This window comes from Pecten maximus, chromosome 3 (genome assembly GCF_902652985.1).
Source record: "Pecten maximus chromosome 3, xPecMax1.1, whole genome shotgun sequence".
NCBI lineage: Eukaryota > Metazoa > Mollusca > Bivalvia > Pectinida > Pectinidae > Pecten > Pecten maximus.
The window spans coordinates 48,548,538-48,561,020 of NC_047017.1; the positions used below are offsets into that span (position 1 = coordinate 48,548,538).

Here is a 12,483-nt window from a genome sequence, read left to right on the forward strand (position 1 = left end):
ACACATTAATCATGTGATCAAGTAGTCAAAATGGCAGCCACTTCACTTAAAGCAATCATTGGCATGGGTCGTTTTCGTTTATCGGTTGGACCATAAGAATGGAACGGTTCTGTATATAATACCCCCCGATCTGTAAAGCTCTTTGCCTAGGAAATTAAAAATAAAAACAGACAATCCAGTTGGCCTGCAAATACAAATCGGCCCATTGTCTTTGTCATTGGGATATCTGAAATATTGAGGTGAATTGATAATAATAATAATTTGAAGTTTTATATACTGATATATCACAGCAACATGTACCTGTGTCTAAGTGGTTCACAGATTGTTATCTTTAGTTATTGGGCCTTAGCAACCAACCAATGTCTTTCTCAACTCCCTGGGCCTTAGCAACCAACCAATGTCTTTCTCAACTCCCTGGGTGCATGGTTCACCCTTACCCATGTTTGTTTTCTCAGGAAGCTGAGAAACGGGCTGGTCTGTGCTGTCGTAGTTGTGTCCTTGGACAAGACACTTAATCGTAATTGCTTTGGAAGACCTCCCAGATGGTTGTTCATTGAGGTAGTCTACAAGAAGACCCTGCCACTAAATTACCATGGCTGTTCACAGGGTGATAAACCCAACAAACAACCAAACCCTGGGAAGCAGCTGGAGCTGCCATTTCTAACAGCTTACACATGACATTTCTGTTCTAACAGCTTACACACGACATTTCTGTTTTAACAGCTTACACACGACATATCTGTTCTAACAGCTTACACACGACATTTCTGTTCTAACAGCTTACACACGACATTTCTGTTCTAACAGCTTACACACGACATTTCTGTTTTAACAGCTTACACACGACATTTCTGTTCTAACAGCTTACACACGACATTTCTGTTCTAACAGCTTACACACGACATTTCTGTTCTAACAGCTTACACACGACATTTCTGTTTTAACAGCTTACACACGACATTTCTGTTCTAACAGCTTACACACGACATTTCTGTTCTAACAGCTTACACACGACATTTCTGTTCTAACAGCTTACACACGACATTTCTGTTCTAACAGCTTACACACGATTTCTGTTCTAACAGCTTACACAAGACATTTCTGTTCTAATAGCTTACACACGACATTTCTGTTTTAACAGCTTACACACGACATTTCTGTTTTGACAGCTTACACACGACATTTCTGTTCTAACAGCTTACACACGACATTTCTGTTCTAACAGCTTACACACAACATTTCTGTTCTAACAGCTTACACACGACATTTCTGTTTTAACAGCTTACACACGACATTTCTGTTCTAATAGCTTACACACGACATTTCTGTTTTAACAGCTTACACACGACATTTCTGTTTTGACAGCTTACACACGACATTTCTGTTCTAACAGCTTACACACGACATTTCTGTTCTAACAGCTTACACACGACATTTCTGTTCTAACAGCTTATACACGACATTTCTGTTTTAACAGCTTACACACGACATTCTGTTCTAACAGCTTACACACGACATTTCTGTTTTAACAGCTTACACACGACATTTCTGTTTTAACAGCTTACACAGAACATTTCTGTTTTAACAGCTTACACAAGACATTTCTGTTCTAACAGCTTACACACGACATTTCTGTTTTAACAGCTTACACACAACATTTCTGTTTTAACAGCTTATACACAACATTTCTGTTTTAACAGCTTACACACAACATTTCTGTTTTAAAAGCTTACACACGACATTTTTGTTCTAACAGCTTACACACGACATTTGTTTTAACAGCTTACACACGACATTTCTGTTTTAACAGCTTACACACGACATTTCAGTTCTAACAGCTTACACACGACATTTCTGTTTTAACAGCTTACACACAACATTTCTGTTTTAACAGCTTATACACAACATTTCTGTTTTAACAGCTTACACACAACATTTCTGTTTTAAAAGCTTACACACGACATTTTTGTTCTAACAGCTTACACACGACATTTGTTTTAACAGCTTACACACGACATTTCTGTTTTAACAGCTTACACACGACATTTCAGTTCTAACAGCTTACACACGACATTTCTGTTTTAACAGCTTACACACAACATTTCTGTTTTAACAGCTTATACACAACATTTCTGTTTTAACAGCTTACACACAACATTTCTGTTCTAACAGCTTACACACGACATTTCTGTTCTAACAGCTTACACACGACATTTCTGTTTTAACAGCTTACACACGACATTTCTGTTCTAACAGCTTACACACGACATTTCTGTTCTAACAGCTTACACAAGACATTTCTGTTTTAACAGCTTACACACGACATTTCTGTTTTAACAGCTTACACAAGACATTTCTGTTTTAACAGCTTACACACCACATTTCTTGTACAGCCCTATAGCTACCACATACTTATTATAGGTGACTCAACTAGAACATAATGGAGTAAAGTATCTTAATTGTTCAAGGATACATCGCCCTTGCCGTCACTCGAGCGAGCCTTTTTTCACCCCTCAACATGCGTCCAGACACCACTGGACAATCATGCCTCCGATTAAAGGCAAGTTGCAATCTTTGATATTGTATGTTTTTAATTAAATGTATATTGGTAATTTAGAAAGTGTTCATAAGTGACTGATATGCCAAACCTATGGTGGCATATTTCTTCCATTGAGTTGCTGTCTTACGTCTTAAATATGTCGACATATTTCTGAGAAGTCGACATCATAAAACAATATGCCAACATAAACAGAAAAAATATGTCGACTTAATAGTTTACTTACCATGACAATATTGTCGTGATAATTATCTACGAAGTCGATGGCAGAAATATGCCACCGTACGATATAAAGCCATGTTTCCGACTTCCTAGATAATTATCACGGTGTTATTATCTCGGCATTATTAGCTCGGCAGTTCAGCTACTAAGTCAACATATTTTTAAAATTATGTTGCCATATTTGTTTATGATGTTGACATCTTCTCAGAAATATGTCGACATCTTTAAGTTGTAAGTCGGCAAATCGATGGCAGAAATATGCTACCATACAAACCCTATTACTTAGAGCCAATACAGTAAAAACTGTACATTACGAACTCATAGGGAACCATACAAACTTTTTCGTTATATGCTTAAGAACAAGCATTTCCGTCTTCAATCTTGTCATAATTTTTACCATTCAGTGCTGTTCATCAGCAAATATTTATTTGTGAAAAAAATAATCAGATGTGAAACAGCTAGAGTTCACACATTCAATGATGTCATCAACAGTATCAATGTTTACATAATCAGTTATGGACACATGTCGACTGGATCCTAAAATAATCAACAATTGGTCGCCAAAATCCTAAAATTATTCACCAATTTGCCACCAAAATCCTAAAAATAATCTCCAATTTGCCGCTAAAATCCAAAAAATAATCACCAATTGGTCGCCAAAATCCTAAAAATAATCACCAATTTGCCGCCCAACTCCTGAAAATAATCACTCATTGGTCACCAATGTTTAAAATAAGCAATCACCAATCGGTCACAAAAATCCTAAAACTAATCACCAATTGCCCTTAAAGATCCTTTAAAAAATCACCAATTTGTTACCAAAATCCTTAAAATAATCACCATATTGGTCACCAAAATCCTAAAACTAATCACCAATTGGTCATAAAAATCCTTAATATAATCACCAATTGGTCACCAAAATCCTTAAAAAAAAATCACTTATTTGTTACCAAAATCCTAAAAATAATCACTCATTGGTCACCAAAATCCTTAAAATAATCACCAATTGGTCACTAATGTATTAAAATAATCACCAATCGGTCATAAAAATCCTTAAAAAAAAATCACCTATTTGTTACCAAAATCCTAAAAATAATCACCAATTTTCTACCAAAGACCTAAAAATAATCACCAATTTGTCGCCAAAATCCTTAAAATAATCACAAATCGGTGTCCAAAATATATATACATGTATACCCTTCTCACAAAATATTGCTTTCAAAGCTCCTTCTGACCATTCTGAGATGTTGACAATACTAATCTAGCTTGTTTTTCATATTTGATCTCAAACTTAGATGATTTTAATATCTCAGAACAGGCAGAAAGTCTTGTCTGTTTAGATTTATTTTTGACTAAATTTTGGGGATTCTTTAGAAAGAAAATTAATCCATTATGTTCTAAAATAAAGATTGGTCTGATGTTGAAATGCTGTACTATTAGTTTAAACGAAACTCCTTTTCATTAAATGCCAAAAAAAGTGGTATATCGAAAATCAATATCATAGTCTACTATCAAAAAATATAATTTTGTAGAGTACAAGATTTCAGGATTTTCATACCAGTTATATTTCTTGTGAACAGCTCACATTGGTTAATGATATTTCACACAGATATAATTTTGTTGTGCTTAATTAACATTCTGTTCCAAGATGTCAACACAGGTTGTGAAATAAGCGCTATGACTATGGGGTTTGATAGAGGAGATCAGGGAACAGTATACGCTAAAAGAAGATTTCTGTATTCTCAAATGTAAAAGGAATTCAAACAAGTTTTCACAAATTGACAGCTTCCATCAATTGAATTGTAATGCATGCAGCGATTTGATTTAAGTTGCTCGGTACTCTAATGTTAGATTGCTTAGTCTCTAATAGAGCTCTCTGTGAGCCTGCTTTGTGGTCTCGCTCAAAAAATATGGTTGCATAATTACATCCGAAAAAATATTTTCATCACACATTCAGAGATTATTTGATATAGCTCTTCGTGAAGATTTCAGTAATTGATAAATTATATCATAACAGAATTATTGAAATAGATTTTCAGATTCAGTCTCGTTATTGATAATTGAATCTTACTGTTATTTTCTAATGCTTGGAAACCACCTGTTCTACAGCAGTTTGAATTTACTTACTTTCACATGAAGAACATCCTCGGACTCTCCTAGTCATCCAGTATCCAATCACTTCCATAAGTTTACATGAATATCATTAAAATGACCATGTTAATCCTTTGTTGACCCACTTGCTGAGCCTCAGATTCTGTTTTAAGGAATTCAGTCTCTCACTCATATGTGATAAGATTGTCTTTAATATTAGGGTTGTTAGCTTGGTGTTGTTTCTGAACAATTTACGGAAACCAAATTTTTACTCACATTTAAATGGAACATAACTTCCTGGTTTAGAAAAATTAAAAAAGTTAATTTGATCTTGTATTTTCAATTTTGTTTTGATAGGGTTGACAATGATTTGATAAAGATAGAAAAACCGTTTTTAAGAATGAATGTCCAGACACTAAACAGTTCTGTAACTTACTCATCTGGCCAAAGTTGCACTGGAAGTGATAGCATTTAGAGGGAAAACCAATAAGTCTGGCAGCAGTGTGGGTTATATGTGAGCTTCGCTATCCTGACCAGCCCTTTAATCCACACTGCCAGTTCTACATCATCCAGGCTTCCGTAGACACAACTCCAAGCAGATACTGGTATTCCTGCTCAACATGGCACCCTGTCATACTGATGACTGCATGTCTCAGTGTTACTAGGGGACTGTGATACTCCGCTGTCATTGGTGATCATTCTGCTTCCTTGACAACCATTGGTTAAGCTGCGGTGTGTGTGGGGTAGAACCTTGTAGTACCACTCTAGAGCTGGCTGCTTTTGCTGTTCTTCACGCATTGTTTGACACAGTGGTGGAAGAGCAACACAAATGATTTCAGCCTTTATGAAACGTTTAACACGGACACAACCTACAGACAAATAACAAGCTTTCTAGGCTTTAACAAATATCTCTGAACTATAAAGTTGATCCTTTAGGAATTTAGATATGTATAACACAGTCCATTTAGATTAACACCTAGAGATCTATGACAGATTCTAGCCAAGCAAGATTTAATTTCTTTTACAAATTTTCCTGAAATAAAACTACTTTCAATTAAGTTTCTCGTTGAACATTTCAACTTTTTATTGCATTACATATATATCTATAGGTAAATAAAGCTGTTAAAAAATAAAATCAACCAAATTAAAAAAATATTACATCAGGAATATTCTAGGTCCTAAAAGTTCACGATATAAATGTATGTATTCATTCATTGTCATGTTATTCATTAATTTGTCATTCATTCAAAAGGTATGGGTTTGTCTTCAGTGTCTTTGTTGGTGATTATATACATGTATATACCGTACAAATATACCGTTACAATTTAGCCTTGTTAATTGTTCACCAAGTTCTTTTTCTTAATTGGTTTTAGCCTTTGATTATTGAAGTTTGTTATCACTATTTCATGAAAAGTACCGATGTGATAATTCTCAAAATTTACGTGAAGGTTCCTCTTGGTGCTTTGTTGTGCCAATTCAGTTTTGATTCTGTTCAGGAAAACTAAATGGCTAACAGGCCGCCATCTTCGATTTTGACAGTTGAAAATTGTTATCACTTTTTCTTTAAAATGACTGGAGGGATATTTCTCAAACTTCACATGTATGATTGCCTTGGTCAATTTTGAGTCTAATTGAGGAAAACAGAATGGCTGACAGGTGGCCATCTTGGATTTTGACTGTTTAGGTTTGTTATTTTTATTTCTCAAGAAGTTCTCCTAAGATCTTCCTAATTCATATGAAGTCTTCATTATGATCAGATTATTAAGATGAAAGAAGGGACAGTAGAGAAAAGATCAGTCTTAATAAAACCAATTAAGATCAATAGAACCAATAAAGATCATTCAACGGTGGATGCCATTGTTTGGAGAAGAATGAACACATGTATTGCTTAATTAGTCTGAGACTTGCAGATCTGAATTAAATAGGAAGGAATTCAGAAATGTATGTCTCAGAAAGCATTGCCATTATCAATCATCCTTTGCGATAGTTTTTTTTTCCGTGAATGTAAGTAATAATAAGATCTATGCCATTTGATTCGGGAGCATGCAGTGACACACGCACACAGGGGAAAAAATATCTAATGACAGCGATACAAACATACCGGGGGATCATTTCCTGTCATGCAAAATGTATATAGTTTATGATCAATAATATATTATTTTTAGGAAACACCTATTATATTGTTGACACTTTCTGACACTTTACAGATGATATACCATTCGTATTCTTGTAAATCCCTGCATGAGGTGAGGTATCAAGAAGTTGAAATTACTGAATACAGATGATATGTTATGAACTTTTTAGACAGGAACGAATTGAATGGTTAACAACTTTTTTTGTGTGATTTATAAACATGACAAAGTTTTAAATATTTATCATTATTACTTGTCATGAAGCATACATCACCTTGTCAAAAAGAGTACCAAATAATAGTCATTTTCAATTTTACCATTTAAAATCCTGAAAGGATTTCAATCAACACATATCTAATGATTTTCCTATCATCTGTGAGTGCTCTTGAAGCTGGTATTATGGTCTTTTGAAAATAGATTGTGATCACCTGTCTATAGTGGTCTTTTACCTGACTGGAGTGATCACCTGTCTATAGTGATCTGTTACCTGTCTGTAGTGATCACCTGTCTATAGTGGTCATCTGTCTGTAGTGGTCTGTTACCTGTTTGTAGTGATCACCTGTCTATAGTGGTCATCTGTCTGTAGTGGTATGTTACCTGTCTGGAGTGATCACCTGTCTCTAGTGGTCACCTGTCTATAGTGGTCTGTTACCTGTCTGTAGTGATCACCTGTCTATAGTGGTATGTTACCTCTCTGGAGTGATCACCTGTCTATAGTGGTATGTTACCTGTCTGTAATGATCACCTGTCTATAGTGGTCTGTTACCTGTCTGTAGTGATCACCTGTCTATAGTGGTCTGTTACCTGTCTGTAGTGATCACCTGTCCATAGTGGTCTGTTACCTGTCTGTAGTGATCACCTGTCTATAGTGGTCTGTTACCTGTCTGGAGTGATCACCTGTCTATAGTGGTCTGTTACCTGTCTGTAGTGATCACCTGTCTATAGTGGTCTGTTACCTGTCTGTAGTGATCACCTGTCTACAGTGGTCTGCTACCTGTCTGGAGTGATCACCTGCCTATAGTGGTGGCCATCTGTCTAGTGGCCACCTGTGTGTAGTAGTCACCTTCTATAGTGTCAACTGGTCACCTGTCTATATTGGCCCCTTATCTATAAGGGTGACATGTTTTAAGTGGCCACCTGTTTGTAGTGATCACCTGTCTATAGTAGCTACCTGTTTATAGAGGCCACTTGTCTATACTAGTCACATGCCTGTAAAGGTCACCTGTTTAAGTGGTCTCGTGTGTATAGTAGTCACCTGTCTATTGAGGTCACTTGATTTGTGGTCACCTGTCTATAGTGGCGGCACATCTGATATTCAACATGTATAAGTCAACATTTTTTTTCTTAAGAAAAAAAATGACAATATCAAAAGGTGATCAATATAGGCATTTATATATGTTTCTGTCATCTCTAGTAAAAATGATTTAATCATAAAGTCTTCATGAGTACATCACTGAGCTTGGTAGAGAGGGTAGTCCACCTGGTACATCACTAAGCTCAGTAGAGAGGGTAGCTCACCTGGTACATCACTAAGCTTGGTAGAGAGGGTAGCTCACCTGGTACATCACTAAGCTCGGTAGAGAGGGTAGCTCACCTGTACATCACTTAAGCTCGGTAGAGAGGGTAGCTCACCTGGTACATCACTAAGCTCGGTAGAGAGGGTAGCCCACCTGGTACATCACTAAGCTCAGTAGAGAGGGTAGCTCACCTGTACATCACTTAAGCTCGGTAGAGAGGGTAGCCCACCTGGTACATCACTATTCTCGGTAGAGAGGGTAGCCCACCTGGTACATCACTGAGCTCGGTAGAGAGGGTAGCCCACCTGGTACATCACTAAGCTCGGTAGAGAGGGTAGCTCACCTGGTACATTAGTAAGCTCGGTAGAGAGGGTAGCTCACCTGGTACATTAGTAAGCTCGGTAGAGAGGGTAGCTCACCTGGTACATTAGTAAGCTCGGTAGAGAGGGTAGCTCACCTGGTACATCACTAAGCTCGGTAGAGAGGGTAGCTCACCTGGTACATCACTAAGCTCGGTAGAGAGGGTAGCTCACCTGGTACATCACTAAGCTCGGTAGAGAGGGTAGCTCACCTGGTACATCACTAAGCTCGGTAGAGAGGGTAGCTCACCTGGTACATCACTAAGCTCGGTAGAGAGGGTAGCCCCCCTTATGAATTTGCAGCATGATCACAGCATAGATGCAGTATGAATGCAGCATGGAATTGCAGCATGAATGAAGCATGACTGCAGCATGGTGCCTAATTTACCTCACTATATATTCTTACTAGTTAAAGCATGATTGCAGCATGTTTCAATTATGCAAATTATGCTGGGATCATGCTGCATTTATGCTTTAAGGAAGCATGGCCGCAGCATGATCCCAGCATGGTCTGTGAAGCATGATCCCAGCATGGTCTGCAGCATGATGCCAGCATGGTCTGCAGCATGATGCTAGCATGGTTTGCAGCATGATCCCAGCATGGTCTGCAGCATGATCCCAGCATGGTCTGCAGCATGATGCCAGCATGGTTTGCAGCATGATCCCAGCATGGTCTGCAGCATGATCCCAGCATGTTTCAATTATGCAAATTATGCTGGGATCATGCTTCAATCATGCTTCATGGCAGCATGGTTTACAAAATCAATGAAAATCATGCAATAATAAAAACTTGAAGAATACTTTTGTATTACATTTTATTTGGTAATTAACATGGTATAAAACTTTTCATACAGGCTGTTTTTTCTAGTTCAAACATTTAAAACTTATCAATGAAATGAGAATGTGACAAAACAAATTTTAATTCTAATTTACCCATGGTACTTATTTTATTTGCCTCTTATATTCTTTTTCTCAAAACTTCCATCACATACACAACACAGCTATCTTTTTCTAGTACAATTTTCAAATACAACTAATATCAATTCATCCTAGCTAGAAGTGGTTTGTTTCAACAAAAATAGTCAGCAAGATATACAAGTTCAATGTCAGAACATACTACAGTATGTATTTATAATTCTGGGTTTTTTTTTTCTAAAATAGTACAAAATAATATTTTCCAGCAGAGTTAAAGTAGGATATGTATACATTTTGTCACCGACGCACAAGACTGATTTCAGACAGTATACGTAGTTTCCTCGAAGTAGCCCAAATGTACTGGAAACTGTTTTCATGTGTGTCCGTGAACTTAAAATAAACAAAAACAAGCAACAGTCGAAGACTTCTTCTATCGAATTTAACATTATTTCTAATAAACTGTGAAAAGATTATCATAATTTTGGAATCAATTCTAAATACTGACTAAATGAAATGTTGATTGACAATTTGAACAATGGTGTGTTGTTTGATGTAGCACGTACTGTAGTGATATATCTCTGTCACTGTCCCCGGGGATTTCAATACAACCAAGCTTGAGACGACTATATTATATTTTTTGCTAGTACAACAAATAACTAACAAGGATTTTTAGATTATATACATGATTTTTTTTTGTATATATATTAATGTTTACACTTTTATTATGAAAGGAAACGTTGTATACATCGACAGATAGCATATCTCGAATAATCTTAATTAATGTGAAACATAAACTTCTTAATTTCTCTTCATTCCTTTCTGCTTTGTGTTAAGTCAATGCCATCAATTTGGACCACAATGCATATGCGGTGTTCCTCATTCCAGAATGTACTGCATGAAGACTCAGTCTCTGTTGGAAGAAAGAAAGACTTTTAGAATATTCTTTTATTTCAAAATTAGAATAATTGTCAAGTTTTTGAAGATAATGTATGTATTTAACTTATGTACTTTTCATGATCACTTTGCTATCATTTTCATTATGTTTGCTTTGGAAGCCTTTTTATCAAGAAAATTTAAGCCAGCCACACAAAGCTACAAAATAAAACTTGCCAGGATGACTTAATTATTAATTAAATCAAGCTACTCCCGAATTCTCCATCAGTTCATATCAATGTGAAACTGCAATATACTATACATAAAACAATGTTACTTACTTATAATTCATCTTAATTCACCTATTTCATTTAATCGTTTCAATTTGATGCAATAATCTGCAAACATCGATCCTCAAAAGAATGTGGAGGTAAAGATCTTTCACGAAAGGTTTCGTTATCCAAAACACAAATTTTCCTCACCATTGTTTGTGAATACGTATGTACGTCATAATCATAACAAGGGTTGTGTGAGTGGGGAAAAAATGCAATTTAAGTCGGGCCAAAGATCGTTAATAATGAATAAATAAAATTGAAAACTTACGATTGTAACACATGGATCGGTACTGCGTTTCCTTCGGCCGTGTAATCTGTGATAAATTAATCATCAAAACCCTGAAAAATAAATAATTAGGTATTATTGATATGAATAGATCTATATCAAATTCATCGTCGTATAATGTGAAACGATGTCAGAACGTGAAGAAGATTATATAATTAAAACTTAACCTGTCTCGTAACGATGTTTGTCGGTAAAAATATGCATCGGTCGTCAAAAACAACGAGAAAGCTGATATTCATTCGTCGGTAACTTGAAGTAAGTCGATCTTCTTCAGTAAGACGGGAAACAAACTTCGTTTTTAGGCTATCGTCGTGTTTGTTTATACTTTTCTTCTGGAAATAAACATCCGGTGAATTCAAACATGGCTATCAGACTTCCCGCTAAACTCGTGTGTGTTGCATCATGGGATAAATATTTTACTGCCAGAGATTAACACGATACATTTTTACTTGTGCGTGTTTTTTATTCTAAATCAAAAACTTCTATTGTGTCATACTTTTAAGATAAATATTACAGTATTTAATACTTGCATCGTGCACATTTAGATCGCACGAGCTCGAGGAGCACTCTCATCACATCTCGGGAGCAAGGTAAACAAACGAGGTCATAGGTGAACCGAACGATAAACATGTAATCTGACCAGAGGTTTTGGCCTCGTCTGTCATACGCCTATTGTTTAATATGGATGTATTTTCAGACGAGGAACCGACCAATGCACGTTTTCTTTTTATGTTCACGATTTCAAATAATTCAGATTAAAGTACGGGAATATCGTCTGTTGTTAGTAAACTCATGTCGAGGTCGAGATCATCACAGCGCTTAACTTCAATATACGTTTTACAAGGAAGCGTCCGAGTGACAACATAAGTTCGACACATGTTTATTGGAGTTTATAGCGATGAATGTTGTGTCAAACACGACGTGATTTCGTATGCTATTATCAGATGTAATCTTAAAACTGCATATATCCAGAAAGTATGCGATACAAAGACAAAGAGCAGGTGATTTTAATCTTATTTGATTGAATTAAAAGCGATATTCCAAGCACATGTGTAACTGTTGGTAGAGTGACCCCGATTTTATTTTGGCGAACATGTTACATGTATTGCTACCTGGTAGTAAGCTGGTGCATGGTAAATGGCAACGTCTTGGTTTATGTCAGTGTTTGGATAAAGTGACTGATTCTATCTCCGATA

The 12,483-nt window shown here is 36.2% G+C and overlaps 2 protein-coding genes across 2 annotated transcripts in view; one reads left to right on the forward strand and one right to left on the reverse strand.

Moving 5' to 3' along the window:
• Positions 1-5,575, reverse strand: part of LOC117324412 (melatonin receptor type 1A-like) — a 35,773-nt gene extending 30,198 nt beyond the window's left edge. Inside the window, 1 exon segment of the mRNA XM_033880257.1 lies at positions 4,907-5,575. The gene's annotated coding sequence lies outside the window, so the exon portion shown is untranslated.
• The window catches only part of LOC117324411 (UDP-GalNAc:beta-1,3-N-acetylgalactosaminyltransferase 2-like), a 344,021-nt gene that overhangs the window by 143,474 nt on the left and 188,064 nt on the right, over positions 1-12,483 (forward strand). The gene's annotated exons all lie outside the window — the stretch shown is intronic.